Below are 18930 nucleotides of genomic sequence, written 5' to 3' on the forward strand. Positions count from 1 at the left end.
GTAAGAGAGGAATAAGTGTTTGATATTTTAAAACCTGCCCATGATGAACCTTGCAGGGGTCACTTCGACGATAAGAAGACTGCATATAAATTTTTACAAGCTGGCTATTTTTGGCCTTCCTTGTTTAAGGATGCCAAAAAATATGTCAAGCGGTGTGATAGCTTTCAGTGGGTTGGCTAGCCTAATCAAACCAATGAAATGCCTTTATATCCTCAGGTTATAACTGAGCCTTTTGAAAAATGGGCCATTGATTTCGTATGACCAATAAATCCAACATCATCAAATAAAAAGCATATTTTGGTTTGTACAGATTTTGTTATGAAATGGGTAGAACCTAAACCTATTTCTTTTGCTACTAAAAGAGTTGTTGTTGATTTTCTTTTTACTGAAATATTTACTAGATTTGGTGTGCCTAGAGAAATTTTTTATGACAATGTATTTCAATTTATTTCTAGTCTGGTACAGGGTGCGATGAAGCAGTACAAAATACGGCACAGGAAATCTACACCATATCACTTGTAAGCAAATGGTCAGGTGGAGTCCACGAATAAGGCGATTGAGTCCCTCCTCACAAAAATAGTAAATATGCACAGAAAGGATTGGGCTGAAAATTTACCAGAAGCACTGTGGGCATATCGAACCACTTGGAGAAACAGCACAAGACACACACCATATGAGCTGATGTACAAAAGACGTGTGTCTCCATGTGATTGTATCGGAGCCCCTCTGACACTTACCGCCTCCGTACCAAAGGCGGTCCGATAAAACCACAAACCACCTTCTGTCTTCCCGCCCCTGACGTCAACGCCACGTCGCCGCTCACGTCACTTTCGCATCGTCCCACTGTTGCCCCGTGTCATTGCCACCTCATCCCCTTGTGTCCCCACCTTGCCACCGTGTCTTGTGCCATGTCGTCGGCCCGGTCACCTGCCACGTCACCTTTCCGTACTCGGGACCCGTCGATGACGTCATGCTGACGTCATCACAGAAAAATGCCAAAAGTGCCAAATATGCCAATTTTTCATAAAAACATATGCTTTGACCATTTTGTTCACTTTTATTGGACAAGTTCGAAGCACGAGTGCATTCCGTTTTACATCGTTTATCTGCCCAAATGCAAATTTGACTATCCCAGCCACTGCCGCCTACAACTTCGACTCAATTGCTCGCCATTGAACCAGCGCGGCACCCTCGGCTCTATAAAACCAGGTATTTGCCCAAATTCTACCTGTTTAACCCTGTTTTCGCCAATTTCTCTGTTTTTCTTGCTTAAAACTCTACAACTATCCAAACCAAGCACATTTCGGCACTTAAATGCGGCCTGAGTTTACTCAGTAACCCTCTGTTAGCTAGGAACCCTTTGAACCCACGACAACGTGAAAATTCGCCATTGAAAAACGTTTTTAAGCTCGGGTTGCCGGCAAAACTCCATACAGCCCAGCATTGTCCCCTTTTTACCACATTCCACTATAAAAACTTCAGTAATTGAGCTGAGAACTTTCCCCATTTCCTTCTGCAGTTTGCCCACGGTCCTTTTAATCCCTGTGAATTCATCAGAGAAAAGAGAATTTTTACAAAAACTTTGCAAAGTGACCTCATTATAATATGCTCAGACTTTGAAGGTTATTGCCTCATTTCAACCCATTGTATAGCTCTTTTCCAAATCCTCAAAAGCTCTTTCATCAGCATGTTGTTACATTAATCCTGTTTCCAAGGATAAGCACATATAAACCTCAAAATGGCCACTTCCACAGCATTAAATATTGCTCCATTGAATGCACCACATAGGAACCTGGAATGGCTGGCCCTTGCTGACAGAGATTACCAAATGAAGGAAACACTGGAACTCACCAACAAATATCATATTGAAACCTTTTGTGAGTTAATAAAGAAATACAGGAGCAATGTTGATACCCTTGGTATCTGGGAGTCCAATCTACCAATCTATTATCTCCCACAAGTTAATGTGTTCCCTGACCTTATCCATCAGCATTGTGAGAATTATGAGCCCACTAAAAGAGCAATTTTGGCTCCATCTGGGACTATTTTATTTCACACCACACCTCAAGCCATAAACAGGATGCTCAATTTTGAGCCAACAAAGCCTCTAGTTCCTCTCTCCATGAAACTTTTGCTGGACCAAGGTGCCAAGCTACCCAGTTCAGAGATCACAAGAATTGCCCAGCTGTTCATGCAACCAGATTGCCAATTCTAGCAGCCTCCCCCTTATCTGCATGTATGGTTTAATGAAATAGGAAGAATGTTGGTAGATATCGTATCATGCATCCCGGGATTCAATACCAGTGAGTATGTGGATGATACAGTTTTAGTAATGTTGTCTATGTTTTCTCCAGGACAGCCCCCTGTTGTCCAATATTATTATGCCACCTTTATTGCTGATAAGATTCATGAGCAATTCATGAACCTGGAAAGAGAAAGGGTGTTCAAACATACCTCCTATATATATCACTTGCTAATGTACTATCAGCTTGATAGTTTCCCTGTTTTTCTCAGAAAATTAGATGCCAAAGGGAAGCGAAGGTCTGTAATATTCTGGTCACTAGTCTGCCACCATGTTTATTACTCTCCATATACATATTGTGAGTTCATTGACCTTTTTGTCTATCCAGCTACCTGCTTATTATCAACAAATCCTCCTCCCAGACTTACTGATGAGATGCAAAAGATCCTACAACTTTCCAAAAGATACAACATTGGTGACTCGTATTTTTACCAAAACCACACAGTAATCAGGGTTTATGGCTGTGAATTGCCCCCTACAAACTACCCAAATATGTCCCCATGAGACTATTTGCCCTGGAATACTTCCGACAATTTGGTAATGCAGATCTGATCCATTTCTATTGCAAAAGCAAAAAGGCACAGCTGAAAATCAGACATCAATTGGGCCCATTCATTTTCAATAAGAGAGAAGAAGCCTGGGTGGAGGCAGACAAAATTTTGAAAAAAATTCTGTTACTAAAAACAAGCTTTTATTGGGCACCATATGACCCCAATCACTTCATAAGCCTTAGAAGAATCAAATATAAGCTCGCAGCATATGAACACTACACTATCCCTCAAATTGAGCAATTTGCTAACCAACAAGAATGGGTAAAGGTCACTCTAGTTGAAGAATTTTCTAAGGAAGAAATAGCAGAAGAATCAATCAAAGATCTTGAAAAAGCAGTTGACTTGAAATCTTTTGGACAGGTGTTTTTCACAGCCCCTCGACATCTTGGAGAATGCACCTCTTTTGCCACAACTCCCCAGCAAACTGCCCAAGTAAGTGCCCCACCTGCAGCAACAGATAAAGGAAAAGCAGTGCAGCATTCAGAAGAGCAAGTACAAAATTTAGAAGAGCAAGAAGCAATGACAGACCGGCCTACTTCTACAGATGGACAGAGTCAAGGGCAAGACCCTGTAATTCAAGCAAAAGTGACTAAAGTTCTTGTGCTACAGACACCTCTAAATGAGGAAAAGGAAAAGAAGAGGGATAGACAGGAAGAGACCCCTCCAGGAACATCCACAGAGAAGCAAGGAGAAAAGAGGCAAAGGTTAAATCCTTTTTCAGACGAAGAAATGCCAGAGGGGTCCACAGAACAGCAAATCCCCCAAGCATGGAGACATCAGCCAGCTATTTTCAACAGGAGCAAGAGAGACAATAGGGGTTGGAAGTAACATCCACAAGGCAATAGGGTAGACATGCCTCTGATATTAAAAAAGCATTCACTGATATCAAAGATAGGAATGAGCCAATGAGACTACATCTGTACAACCAGCTAATACGGATGGCCCCTACCAATCAACAAACGCTAATGGCAGCCTATGACATCTAGGAAGGAAGAATGACCCTCGGTCACTTCAGACCTACAACTCAACAACCCCAATCAGCTGCTGATTACATTAGAACCAATCTGGAAGTGTTCGCCAAGGATATCCATCCGATGGACCAGATTGAATTGCACAAGAAGCCTGGGGAGATAGTATATTCTACTCTAGCAGATAAGACATTGTTAGCCCAGAGATTGCAAAACTCTTTGCACAATACTGCTGCCCAACTAGAGTTGGAGAAAGCTTCGTCACAGGCCAAGGACAATAGGATCAAGTCCTTGGAGGAGATCATCATAGAGTTGGGACATGACCCCATTGATCCCAAGGGTGTGCAGGCCTTGATAAAAAAGAAGGATGAAGACATAGCTGCCCTAAGAAGACAAATCAAGCTGTCACCCACATTGAATCCTCAAGTTACAGAGGTGGCCCAACAAAACGAGGAGCAGGATGTAGTAGCTTTGCTCACAACCTTACATAAAAGGTTGGTAGAGACAGAGAGTGCCTTGGAGGCATCATTACATGGGAGACAGGGAGATTTGGCCTCTCAGCCAATTCAAAAAGCTCAGATTCTTACAGCTGCTCCTCCCACGACCACCACAACAGTCCCTCCCATGGTTACAACATCAGAAGCAGGTGCCTCAAGCTCAGCACCAATTTCAGCAACTACCTCAACACCTACAGAGCAAGGCACCAGCCTGAAAATGCACAACATGATGAAAGAAATAGAAGCCTTGGAATTACAAATGGCAGAATTGAAAGAAACCAAGGAAAAGCTGGCTAATATTGAGGAAAAATATGATAAATCAAAACAAGAAGTGGCTAAGAAGACAATGGAAGTGAAGGCCTTATAAAGAAGAATCAAGGAGCTAGAGAAATAGCTCACTTTTAATAGGACTCTAGCAGATATCAAGAAAATCTTGTGGGCCAAGATTGGTCAATCCTTTATAGACCAATGGAAATCCATTGAAACTATTCATGAGCAAATGGATTTAATAAGCTTGGCTCAGTTTGAAAACCAAAAGGCTAGAACATCTCTAGGAAACATGCCCGATCAAGCTAACAGAATGATCCAATTTTTGAATACTTGCACCAAAGGGCAGTTGGAAAAATTAGGAATCAGGAACAGGACTGAAACTATTTTGCTAATAAAAAGGGTGTTAACCCTTAGGAATTTTGTGCAGACAATGGAGAGAAAATGCCAAGAGATGCAAGCATAGGTGGATGACTTCAGAATAAAGATCGCAGCATTACAGAGCAGAGGGCTACCTAGCCTAGTAACCAGTGCTGGAAGACTGCTGTCACATGAGCATTATGCCAACAAAGTGAACAATTATGCTGCCAATCAAATCACAACTTCCTCAAGCACTTCAGAAGATACAGGGCCTCCAACTGGCCAGACTGTCTTTGATAAATTAGAAAATCTATTCTATATTGCACATGAGATAAATCATCTCTTTGAAGACCAGCCAAACTTTTACAGATACACAGAAGCTGATGAAACACTGATAAATATACAAAGGCATTAGCTACCTACAGAAGATTGGTGGAGAGGAATGATGGAGACGTTGCTCAGGTGATTTTGGGTATTAATTCCTTTTTGTAAGCTATAGTTCAGCATATACAGATGGCCGGTCTAGCAAAGCAGCATAAAGCAGAATTGGAATGTTAATTACAGCTCATTAAAAGTAAAGTAGCTCATCACCAAAGATGAAGACCATGAAGAGCAAGACAAGAACAGGCAGCATAACAGCATCAGAAAAGCGCACTCAGAATAAATGCGCGACAGGAAACCGACTCATTCAGCCCAGAAAGTCAAAAATTCTCTGACATTATAGACAGCTAGCAAGCCAATATTAACTACAGTATTTAATTCTTCATTTACTTCCTTGGAAGAGTTGGCGATGTAATTTATTACATGAAGACTCATCATCTAGATATTTTGTATCATATTTTTTGTATATATACCTCCCCATGAAACGTATTTGGGGTTGGTTGATGATTTTCGCTCTAAGAGCTACGCTGTAACTTTCAGATTTTCTAATACAAAGAGCTGATGAAGTTTATGATTTCTGCACTGTCTGGATGTGAATGTGATGAGCTGCGTTCTACTACAGGATTCTTGTGTTGTTTAATGAAACAATAAGTTTTTCTAAACCATGTTTTGTCTTTTCTATGTTTGCTAAATTCACATATATGTTTCATGATCTCAGCAACAGAGGAAAAGAATAGCTTAGGACTTGTTTAAATACACTCTTTTCTCAATCTCTGTTTCTAATCATGTTTCTTCAGAATTGGTCATGAATATGAATTCTTAATTGCTCATATTTGCACTGATTCTCTCATTATGAATGCCGTTTATGAATTCTTAACTGCTCCTAGATAATATTCTCATATTTCCCTCTATCAGCGTAGTGAAAGATCCTTGACTGCCTTTCATTCCCTGATTCCATGCCACCGATTCCTAAATTTGAAGATTTGTTTCATGGATACCTATTTGGCTCTGTAGTACTACCTCTTTCCCAACAAGCACTTTCAGCAGTACATAGTCATTGACTCCATTTTCCAATGGTTTAAGTTATTCTGAGAGCTGCATGTCAGATCTATTTGAAACCATCATCCAACCAAAATCAAAACAAAATCTTGCGCATTATAACTAGCCTAAAATTACACCAAAACAAAGTTAAATCATAAATAGAGAGCCCTCTCCGGTTGTAGGTAGGCTAGGACCTGTAGCTAAAAGATTGGTTAGTGGTTACCTCGGTCGTATTCCCTTGGGAGTCAAAGGGAACAACCTGAGTGATAACACAACATTTGCTAATGACATAAAAAATACATAATATAGACATCAAACCACCTATGCTAGCCATCAGGGGTCGAAACCAAAAGAAAAGGAGCTGTTACAACCATTTCCAAATAGGGAACAAGAATATAGGCAGTGGAACAACTTGCCTCTATAAGCATGGAAATTGATTCATTGACCGCTAAACCACCTCAAACTCATTAATCTAACCTATAAGATCATTTCACTATTACATTACATAACAAGGCATTAATTACAATCATAAAATCATCCATGAAGAGAGGAAAAGTCAACTTGCAGTGAGAATAGGTGAAAATTGGATTTTCTGGAGAACTGGTCAAAAGCGTAGCACCTTGATCCAAAAGCGCAGTGCTTCTTTCCACACACTTTTGAGGGCCTTCCCCTTATCAAAATTGAGCCCAAGATAGCTCATTGGAAAGGTCTGCCTGTCTAATGTCTAGAAAATCTTGAATGTTTGCATTTGGAGGTCATTTCCCTCCTCAAAACTGAAATCTCCCAAGGCTTTTTCTGTGTGTCCAAAAACAGGCAGAGAGGTCATTTGTTGGTAGGTGTTTGACCTTTTGGTGACCTAGTTTTGTTCCAAAATTGATGAAATTTTCAGGGATGAATTTTTTCACCATGCTGAATCCAAATATATAAGCCTTTCCTCCAACAAGTGTTCCAAGGTTCTGGGCCAATTTCTTGTTTTCAAAATTTGAAAAAGACAAAAATCATCAAAACTTGCCCAAATTTTGCATGGGACACCACCATCAACTTCTTTGATGGGAAAGTGATGCTTCAGCCAAGATTTTCAACTTATCTTGCTCCTTTTTGCTCTTTAAGGCCTTCCTCAACCTAGCTTTAAGCTTCCTCATCCTTATGTTGCAGATTTTGTTGTGGGTCATGTAGTGGTAGGCCATGTGGTGAAGCATCTTCTTGTCCCTGTTGGCCTTCTCAATCAACCCCTTGAGGTGTATGTTTACGCTCTCAAGCCATGTTTCCTTATCATTCTCAATCTATTGCTCAATTGAAGTCAACTTGACGTGAGCCTCCTTTTCCTTTTGCCTATTTTCCTTGATCTTTTGCAGCTCCATGAGGACTTCTTTATCACTCAGTTGTTTTCCTATTCCAAGTACTTGATGATGAACTTAGATCTCTATAAATTATCTGACAAGGATTGTATTTCAGCTTCTTCTTCCTTTATGATCATGTCTTTGATAGTCTTCTGATACTTAGTTTCCAAGTCAATAATGTCAACTCTATTATCACCTAGAACTACAGTCACATGTATATAATTTTTGTCCAAAGTTCACTGTCAAAAATTGGTGTCAAATGGGTTTTGTCCTATGTTTCTTACTTAGGGGTCATGTTTCTAAAGGGTCTTCATGTGAATCATTATCTAATACTATTGGTCATCCTCCATCATGATTGCATAAGCCATGTCTTATCTTGTACATGTCACTGGTCCTTTCCGTATTTTCGCAGCGCAGTTTTATTGGTTGATTTTGCAGCGCAATTATGTTTTAGCCATTTCGCAGCGCGTCAGCATCCAGCCGTTTCGCAGCGCATTTTGCTAATTTATAACTATTTGCGCTACAAAATCGCAGATTCGGGCATTTTGCAGCGTGGATTCCTAAAGGGTCACGTCTGGGGATGAGTCATTGTCTCCGTCCGGTTATTGTCAGTTGGCGTACCTCCCAAACACTTATGAGCCATCACTCCACCAATAGATTCATAGGCATGCACATAAAAATCATTCAAATGGTTTTATCATGCATGGATGTTTTATGATGTTTGTAAATGATGCATAAAGTGGCCAGCTTGTGTGATAAGATATTCGAATTGCAAATGAGCCCGAGTTTCTTTTTCAAGTGAGCCTGATTACAAGCGAGCCTGAGTTCTAAAAATTGAACTTGCCATTTGAGCTGAGGCTGGGGGTCATTCTCTGTGCAAAAATTTCGAAAGCGGAATGGAGAGGAAGGAGCATAGGTCTGGAAGATGTCAGAGAACAGAGCCTGAAGGATTGGACCTTGCATTAAGAGATGAAGGTATGAGGAAAGCTTTCAAGGATGCTGGCTGTTGGAATTTCTGTGAGAAGCTGCAGGGTGGTCATGCTCAGGTAACAAAAGAGTTTGCCTTAAACTTTACAGGTTTAAATTATAAAGTATCTATGTTAGAGGTTCAAGTATCTCCAGAGGCAATTGCTAATGTAACTGAGATTCCAAGAGGGGGGCAGGAATGGTTCAAGAACTTCAAATTTGATATGAACCCCTGCAAAGAGTTCTTGAAAGAGGCATATGTGAATGAAGATCTAACAAAGGTTGTGCTTAGAAATTATGTTAAGGAGCACTATGCCCTTCTTCTTACCTGTATTCAAAAGTATTTAACCTGTGAGGGGAGATATAATAAGGTTTACTCCTATCATTTTAAGTTGTTGTTGCATTTTATGGGTAAGGCATCTATAGATATTCCAATTTACTTGTTTCGTAGTCTCAGCAAGATGTGTGACAAAGTTCAATTAAGGAAGGATGACTGTGAGACATCATTATTTCACCATGGTTTAGTGAAACTGTTAGTGCTGGATGGTCTTCAGAAAATTGGTAGGGATTGGAACTCTTTTATCTTTATGGCTGGTTTCCAAAGTAAAACAGGCCTTACTCCACAGCTGGTTAGAGAAAGAGAAGAATCAGTTGAGGAACCCACAATACCTGAGCTTAGAAAGGAGGTAAAGGATAAAAAGAAGACCAAGTCTAAATTGAAAAAATCAGTGAAGCCCTTAGTTATTAAAGAGCCACCTCAGCCATCATCAAAAGAGGAGGTCAAGCACAAGAAAGATGTACCTGGATCAAGTGGGTCTGAAGAAGTATCAAGAATTAAGACCAGGAGTCAAATAAGCAAAGAAAAGGGAAAATCAGTAGCTGTTGAGGAAATTCCAATATCTAAGGCCAGCTTGAGTGATTTGCTTGAGGCCATTGAGTTTGAGCAGGTTGAACTAGTGCATATTGAACCAATGCACATTGATTTGACTCAATCATCTCCGGAGAGCACTAAAAAATCCAAAGCTTCAAAGAGACTAAGGTTTGATGAACCTGGCGAGGAATTTATTTTCAAACCACGAAGGCCGGTTACAAGGAAACAAGTAAGGGAAGCTGAGAAGCTGCATAAAGGAGAGAAAGTTGTAAAGGTGCCCAGAACAGAGGTAGTTGAAGAATTGTCTAGAACAGAGGAGGCAGAACAAATCAAGAAAAAATGCAAGAACAGAACAGTCATTATTTCCCAAGGGGGTAATATCATAGCCATAAAGAACCAGATGGAGGCAGCAAAAGATGAAATTGCCAAGGCAAAGAATGTCACTAGGGAGCTTGCAGTCAGGTATGCCAACTATCGAAGAGCTGTGTTAAAAGGTAGTAAAAACCTAGTGGGTCAAGTGGATTCAGTGGCTGATGTATATAGATGGACAGTTCCAACTCTCAAACAAGCTAAACTCATCAGAAAAATGAACATGCATTTAAGAGCTGAAAACAAAGCTTTAAGGAGAGAGGTTGCAGATTTAAAAGCACAGCTAGGTTAACTGGCTGCTCATTGATGGTGAGAAAGGTCATATTCTAAATTTTGTCAAATTTTGTTTAAGTTTCATTATTCTGAAGGCATATAGATCTCTGCCACCTGTAAAGGAGGTTTAAAATGTCAAAATTCCAAGCAAAAAATTCCTTAAGGCAAATACACTATGTTTTAGCAAAAACAGCGGTTTCGTAGCGCGCTACGAAACTGCTGTAGGTGTTGTTTTATGATGAAGACAAACAGTTTGATGATGAAGACCACATGAGGCTAGCATAGCCATTCAGATAATGACAAGTGTGCCTTTTTGTAAAGGTGAAATATTTTGTCTTAAGTTAAAGCTTTGATAAAGGTACTTTATTACCGGTTGTTAGGGTTTTGGAAGGAGATGCATACGAAGAATTTTGGCTTATACACATGTTCAATCAACAAAGCTTCCAGCACATTTTGGAATATGGTGATGCTCGTTATTTTTGGGGTATTAAAGATCTGGGAACATGCTGCTTAATTTTTGAAGAATGGTGGGAGACAAGGACCGGAAAAACAGGGGTTTTATCCTTATGATTAATGAACCATCAGCGCATTCAGTATCCAAATCTAGCTTGTTCATTGCATCCTTCTCTCAGCTATCTCGGCCAAACTGAAAGGAGACAGGTGTCAAGGATCAAGAAAGAATCATGTTACGAGGAGGATAGAATTAGAGTTTTAGTTTAGTTGGGACTCTTTGTAATTACAGCTCAGCACTTAATGTATTTAATGAGTTAGTTAAATGGTAGATAGGGGTAATTAGTAGCAGTCATCGAGCTCCCCTCATGCTGGAGGAGGAAGCTCAAATTAGTTAAGGGTGTATCTCTATATATAGATCAAACTTTGATGTAATGGGGGTTGGATGTTTTTGAGAAACAGAGTTTATTTTGGCTTATGTAAGAACTTGTTTTCAGTAATACAAATGACTTCTTTTTCTTCTCAGGATTCATACATTGTTTCAGATGCTCAAGATATATGTGGTTTTGTTTTATCCTTTATGTTTTACAGCTTATAGATACACAATCACTCAGAATTCACTCTGCTGCTCTGATTTCCTGTGTGTATTTGTAAGTTGAGGTTTATTTGAGAGGTGTCTGGAGTGTTTAAACATTACATGCCCTGACTTCTATGAATGAGTGGTTTTATAGTTTGCTGAAATGATGATTAACTCCATCAGCCCAATGGAAATCTTTGTAAGGTTTGTCCAGCCAATTTATCTGTTAAATTTACTTTTCAAGAGTTAGCCATCTCATCAATATTTAAAATCAATAACCCTTTGAGAGAGCCCTCTCAGGCTAAGGAGGCTAAGCCTTAGTCAAAAGTCTGGTTTGAAATAGTTACACAGAGTCTGACTGATTAGCAGCCTTTAGTGCTTGATTTTGTGATAACAAACTCCATGAAGAGTAAAGTGTTGTTGTGGCTCCTCATGCTCGACAAGATCAAAATCTCTTTCCTGCTCATCACCAAGATCTTTTTCTTTGCTGCTTAATCTGTACCTGCTTTGTTGAAGAAGAAAGCAAAGCTCCTTCCACACCTTGTGGAGATAGCATTTTCTTGTGGCCTGATGACGAAGATAAGACCCCTTCCACACCTTGTGGATATAATACTCGCTTAGTAGCTGCAAAAAAGTTTCCTAGTACCCCTCTTATATGTCACAAACACTTGCACTCCAACAATTTCAGTCTCTTTGACCTTTTCATGGCTTGAATGTCCACCTTCTTCATGATGTACTGAAGAAAATATTTGTGGGCCTTTGAACATCTCATGAGAAATGAAAGTCTCCCATGGCATGTTAAGAAGGTTAAGTTAGTGTAGAACAATGATTTTAATCAAAGAGTAATGGTAAATGTTGTTCAACTACTAGGGGTATGGCTTCCTCTTTACAATATGTTCCATCTTCTCAATGTTTCTAAACATGAAGTAAGGGATATTCATCATTTTTACTCTAGTGAAATGCATGAGAAGTCTAATGTGGTAGGAATACATCCGGGAGAACCTACCTTCACAAGTGAAGTACTTGATAATGATTTTCATCAATGGAGCATACCTGTCTTCAAAAAACTAGAAGGGGAATACTCTCTTCATTTTGTCTTTGTGTCTAGCCTTGATGTAAGGCTCATAGTACTCCTCATCAATATCCTAAACTTTGTACCAATTTTCACCCACATCTGGAATACCTGTAGCCTCTAAGATGATAGCTGGTGATATGGTGAATATTATTCCAGCAATGGTTACTTCATTATTGTGCAAATGTGTCACAAATAGCCTAGCCAACTCATGATGAAATTTGACTCTTTATATCATTTCACAAAAATCAAAGCATGCCTGGTGTTTAAAGCAAGAAATGGAAAGTAGACAGGCTTGTAACTCCCTCAAACTAGTGGGCTCCTCTTCGATAATCCTTCCTCCTTCATGAGGTTTCCTCAGCTGATTATGTCTCTACATGGAACTATCACTAAGGGTGTCTTCTTCAAACTCATACTCACTATCTCTTTCCATTTCTTTTCTGTGGTTGTGAACACTTATGGAAAATGATGGGATAGGGTGGATGAATGAAATGAAGATGAGTATGAAGAGATTTTTAGGGATGAGTAGGGTTTGAGGGAGAATGGGTAGGGTTTAGGGTTGATAGAGAGTGTAGATAGGAATGTAGGGAAAATGTGTGAGGGGAATGGGATTTAGGAAATATGGTATGTGGGAAAGGGGTTTAGGGAGTAATGGAAAGGATAGGGTAAATAAAAAAATGGAGAGATGAGGAACACTAGGGTTTCACCCTAGAAGCTAGGGTTTTATTTTTAAAAATGACAAATACCAAGCTTGGCAATCAAAACCCTAGATCATAAGATATGATGATTGTACGTACTTGCAAGAGAGTGAATTGATGACTTTGAGGTAAATTTGGCAAGTGTAGAACGTTTTGGCTGATTTGGAGCTTGGATGGGCATAAACGTAGTGCCTCACATAGGTCTGCACCGCCACCATGAAAGCGTATCGCCTGTGTAAATTTACACTGGGAATTGCTGCCAGGTGCGCAACACGTCTTCAAAACCGCAGTGCCAGTCTGAAAGGCACAGTGCCACTCATATTTTTCCAAAAACGTAGCACTTGACTTGTATTTGCACAAATTTGTTTGAAATCACTCCTTGGCTTTCCTTTTGGAACTTTGAATCTCAACACTATGATGGGCTTTATATGGCTTTCACTTTTTTATTTTTGATGGTGAAAACCCACTTTTATAATGTCTATGTGCTTTTTCAAATACATTGTTTTTTTTATGCTTGATTTCTTTGCTTTGATAGGTGGATTGATGCTCAAATTCTTTGACTTTTTGTAGTGGCAGAACTTTGGCAACATCAACAGATTTCCAGGAGTAGCACGGGACCATTATTACATATGAGAACATTAAATTACATGAAATTTAAAAATAAAATACAAATGTTATGTTTTCACCTCAAAACTAGTTTTGAGGTGTGAACTTTATTAAGCTTACAAATTAGCAAATTAGGACTTTTCTAATCATTATTATTATCCTCATGTGTCTGCTGACCATTATTAATAATAGTCACTGAAATTTGACCATGGTGAAAACCCTAAGACCTAATGAGATTGAAACCCTATGTAATTGACGAAATGAACTGAAGATGACATTGAATCATTAACTGAAAGGTATGAAAGGAGGTTAGCAAGCACATATCATGAGGGAAAAACTAGATTAAACCCTACCATCAGTAGATCCATGACCTAATGGAATGCAACTCATCATAACGGGACTCCTAATATGAAATGCAAAAGAGTAAATTTTGATCACTGATGGCAGTGTGAAGACACTATCACTAACATGAAGATTCAACAAAAGCTTGTAGAAGAGCAAGAGTCATTGCGTATTTTCTGTCCAAGATGTAGAACAAAGCATCCTTTAAGAGAATGTCCTCTCGATATTAAAGAAACTAATAAATTTTCAATTTGTACAGAGAACCATGCTACAGAAAAATGTCCCTCCATACCTGGGCTTAAAGTTGTACTTGAGGGAGGAAAACCTAAAGCTGAATCACTTCATGCTATGGGAGCATGAAGAAATTGGCCTTAGGTAAGTGTAGGTATGGTTCCTAAACCTCCACCACATTTTTTTGGTTCTAATGCACACTCATATTCCTATCTTAACACTAGTCACTCTCAACATTGGCATCATGGGAACCAATATTAGTATGGACAACCCTCCCAATCTTGGCAACAAGGATGGAGAGGGCCAAAGCATTCACATCATTCATATCATTCTTATCCTACACCTATGCAATCATACCCTCCTACATATGCACCTTACCCAATTCCACGACCATCATTACCTCAGCTGAGTCAAACTATGCCACCATTACCTTTACCTCCACCGTTTCGACCTTCTCAACTACCTGCTCAACCTTTACCCAAACCCAATAATAAAGCTTTACAAATGATCCATTCTATGAACCCTATTTCTTCATCTATATATTATTCTATGATAGTTGGAGTCAAGGATCTCCAATTGATATCAGTTAAGGTAGTAACCTCATAAAATCAAAAGAATCCTATGGTGATTATCAATAAGAAAGGAGAGGAGGAAACTCCTAACCATTCCGAAGAAGATGACACCATTCAGCCTATCCATGTACCTTCTAAGCCCTTGCCATCTTCTTCCAACTGACCTCCCTATCCAGAGAGGTTAGCTGTGGAGAAGAAAGACCCCATTCCTAAGTCTAGCCTGGCTTTTGAGCTTAGGAACCTTTTCATAAGGGTACCTTTTCTCCAAGCTATTAAAGAGATCCCCATTTGTACAAAAATATTAGGGAACTCTGTCACAAGAAGCCAGGAAGGAGAAGATTGGAATCTCAAACTATTCAATTTGTTGGTAGGGCAGAAGAGTTAATGACAGGGTGTATGCATAGGGAAAAATATACCGACCTCAGAAACCATGCTATCTTTATTCAGATAGGTGATGTCCCTATGTCCAACATACTTATAGACCTAGGGGTAGCCATTAATGCTATGACCAAGAAAACCATGGATAAACTTGGATTGGTCCATATTCATCCTACTCCCACTGTGCTTGAACTAATAGATAGATCTAAAATCAAGCCGGAAGGGGTGTTGGATGATGTGGTTGTTTCCCTAGACTCTTGGGAATATCCCGCAAATTTCATTGTGCTTTAGCCAAAGAATCCTATGGGAGGACATTCCTTTATCTTGGGATGACCATGGCTTGCTACGACCAATGATTATATCGGATGTCATTCAAGTGATATGTATATTTCCCATGGAGATTCCAGGAAGAAGGTCACCTTGTATCTACCCGATAGATCCACCCAGGATCTCTGAGAAACTTTATGGTTAAACTATAGTATTTATGAGGAGACTCAACTTGTTTCCTTCATACATCATAATGTTGAGTCCTTGCAAGAGGGTGAGAATCAAGACTTCATGAACAATCTAGACACCATGGCTAATTTTGAGTCATTGAGTCAGATTTATAGTCTAGATTTTCAGTAAAGATATGACTCTCTACCTACATCACCACCATCTCTAGTGACACATTTGTGTACTATTGAGACTAATACCACTCTTGTTGAGATTAGTCGAGGTAAATCCTTGTATATCAGTTCAAACTTGGATCTTCCCAGCAAGAGCAACTTGTGAATTTGTTTTGAAACCATCTTGATGCCTTTACATGGGGTTGTGAAGATATGAAAGGAATCCCTCCTGAAACTTGCACACACCATATTTATATTCAGGATGGAGCCCGACCTGTCTAACAATGCCAAAGGCGAATGAACCCAGCTCTAAGAGACGTTGTAAAGGAAGACTTGCAAAAACTCTTAGATGTTGATTTTATCTATCTCATTTTTGATAGCTAGAGGATCTCTCCATTAGTATTAGTCCCAAAAAAAGATGGGAGATGGCACATTTGTATTGACTATAGAGAATTGAACAAGGCCACTCTCAAATATTAGCTCCCCCTTCCTTTCATTGATCAGGTACTCAATAACCTTGCTGGTAAGAAGTAGTTTTCTTTCTAGACATCTTTAGTGGATATAACCAGATGCAAATAGCACCTGAGGATCAAGAAAAAACCACTTTTACATGTCCATGGGGTACATTTTCTTACCAAGTGCTTCCCTTTGGGCTATGTAATTCCCTGGCTACCTTTCAAAGGGAAGTCTTGGTTATTTTTGTTGACCTTGAGTGTGTAGAAATCTATATGGACAACTTCTCTGTGTTTGGTGATTCAATTCAGGAAGCCCTCAAGAATCTAGAAAAAGTGCTTGTTCGCTACCAAGAAGCTCATCTCGCCTTAAGTGAAAAGAAATGAAAATTAATGTGCAAGGTGGGGGTGGTTCTTGGCCATCTTATTTCCGACAAAGGTATCTAGGTTGACCCTGCAGAAATAGAAGTCATTTAAAGTCTCCCTATACCCAAAACTCAAAGGGAAGTGAGAGGTTTTCTAGGACATGCGGGCTACTATAGGAGATTCATTGAGAATTTATCAAGGATAGCTAGCCCCCTTTTCTAACTTTTGGCTAAGGATAGTGAGTTTTCTTGGTCCACAACTTTCTAACAGTGCTTTGAGACATTTAAGGAAAAATTAGTCCAAGCACTAGTTTTGAGAGGACCAAACTAGTTTAGGCCATTTCATATTTCCTCTAATGCCTCAAATACTACTATTGGTTCAAATTTAGGATAAGAAGAAGGCAAATAATATTAAGTTATTTATTTCATTAGTAAAAACTTGTCACCTTCCAAACTCAATTATACGGTTACCGAGAAAGAGTATTTTGCCGTAATTTTTTCCATTGATAAATTAAAACATTATATTATAGGATATGAATTCTTTGCACATATTGATCATTCTACAATAAGATATTTGATGAATAAACCATTAAATAGTGGTAGAGTGACTAGGTGGTTACTATTGTTATAGGAATTTAATATTACTGTTGTTGATAGACCAGGAAAATCAAATGTAGTAGCAAATTATCTTTCAAGGTTAAATAATCCTGGTGAAGCAATTCCTGTTGATGATGATTTTCCTGACAAACATATTTTTGTTGTGTCAACAAAATCCCCATGGTTTGCTGACATAGCTAACTATTTAGTCACTGTAAAATTACCACCTCACTTATCCGCTTGTGAAAAGCGGAATATCATACAGAAAAGTGTTGCATATTCTTAGATCCAAGGAGACCTCTATTACACCAAAGAACATCTCATTATTCACAGATGTGTAAGAGAGGAATAAGTGTTTGATATTTTAAAACCTGCCCATGATGAACCTTGCAGGGGTCACTTCGACGATAAGAAGACTGCATATAAATTTTTACAAGCTGGCTATTTTTGGCCTTCCTTGTTTAAGGATGCCAAAAAATATGTCAAGCGGTGTGATAGCTTTCAGTGGGTTGGCTAGCCTAATCAAACCAATGAAATGCCTTTATATCCTCAGGTTATAACTGAGCCTTTTGAAAAATGGGCCATTGATTTCGTATGACCAATAAATCCAACATCATCAAATAAAAAGCATATTTTGGTTTGTACAGATTTTGTTATGAAATGGGTAGAACCTAAACCTATTTCTTTTGCTACTAAAAGAGTTGTTGTTGATTTTCTTTTTACTGAAATATTTACTAGATTTGGTGTGCCTAGAGAAATTTTTTATGACAATGTATTTCAATTTATTTCTAGTCTGGTACAGGGTGCGATGAAGCAGTACAAAATACGGCACAGGAAATCTACACCATATCACTTGTAAGCAAATGGTCAGGTGGAGTCCACGAATAAGGCGATTGAGTCCCTCCTCACAAAAATAGTAAATATGCACAGAAAGGATTGGGCTGAAAATTTACCAGAAGCACTGTGGGCATATCGAACCACTTGGAGAAACAGCACAAGACACACACCATATGAGCTGATGTACAGAAAAAAAGTCTTCTTGCCGATATAATTATAGATCAATACTTTCAAGACTGCACTCCAGTTGGAGCTAGATCTCTCTGAAGCACAACAACAATGTCTTCTGCAATTGAATGGGCTAGATGAATTATAAAGGGATGATGTTCAGTAGAACATCTTGGTTCAACAACAACGCAAGAAGTGGCATGAAAATTCCATTTAGTAGAAGTAGTTCCAACCAGGTGATTAGGTACTCCTTTACAATTCTAGATTCAAATATTTTAAAGGAAAATTCCATACATGCTGGATTGGACCCTATGAGGTGGTCAAAGTGTTTGAAAATGGAGCGGTATAAATAAAAAATATTGATAGATAGAATTCAGTGTTCTTGGTAAATAAGAGATTTCATGCAGCAAGTCCAATAGCAATTTGAAAAGGAATTGGTAGGTGGTAACACCAACCTTTAGAAGATTTGATTCCTTCTTGTCCTTATTAAAAAAATAATAAAATAAAAAAAATGACAAAAATAAAAGTATAAAAAGAAGAAAAAAAATCTTGTAATTAGGAAAATCAGTTTGCTGACATAATTGCAGAAGGATCAACCTAAAAAATAGCATTCTCACAGTAAGATTGAAATTTTAATAAAAAGGAAATGTTACTTGATCTTTTAGACATGTTGGCTGCCACCAAGAAGAAGCAGGTTCACGAAACCGAGCACTTACCCAAGTTTGGGGTAACTAGCATGGAAATTTTATTCAAGTAAATGCTTACTTCCCACTGTAATTAATTTTTCTTGC

Source organism: Pinus tabuliformis, chromosome 1_1 (genome assembly GCF_031772625.1).
Source record: "Pinus tabuliformis cultivar Carrire ecotype Pingquan chromosome 1_1, CPIR1, whole genome shotgun sequence".
Taxonomy (NCBI): Eukaryota; Viridiplantae; Streptophyta; class Pinopsida; order Pinales; family Pinaceae; genus Pinus; species Pinus tabuliformis.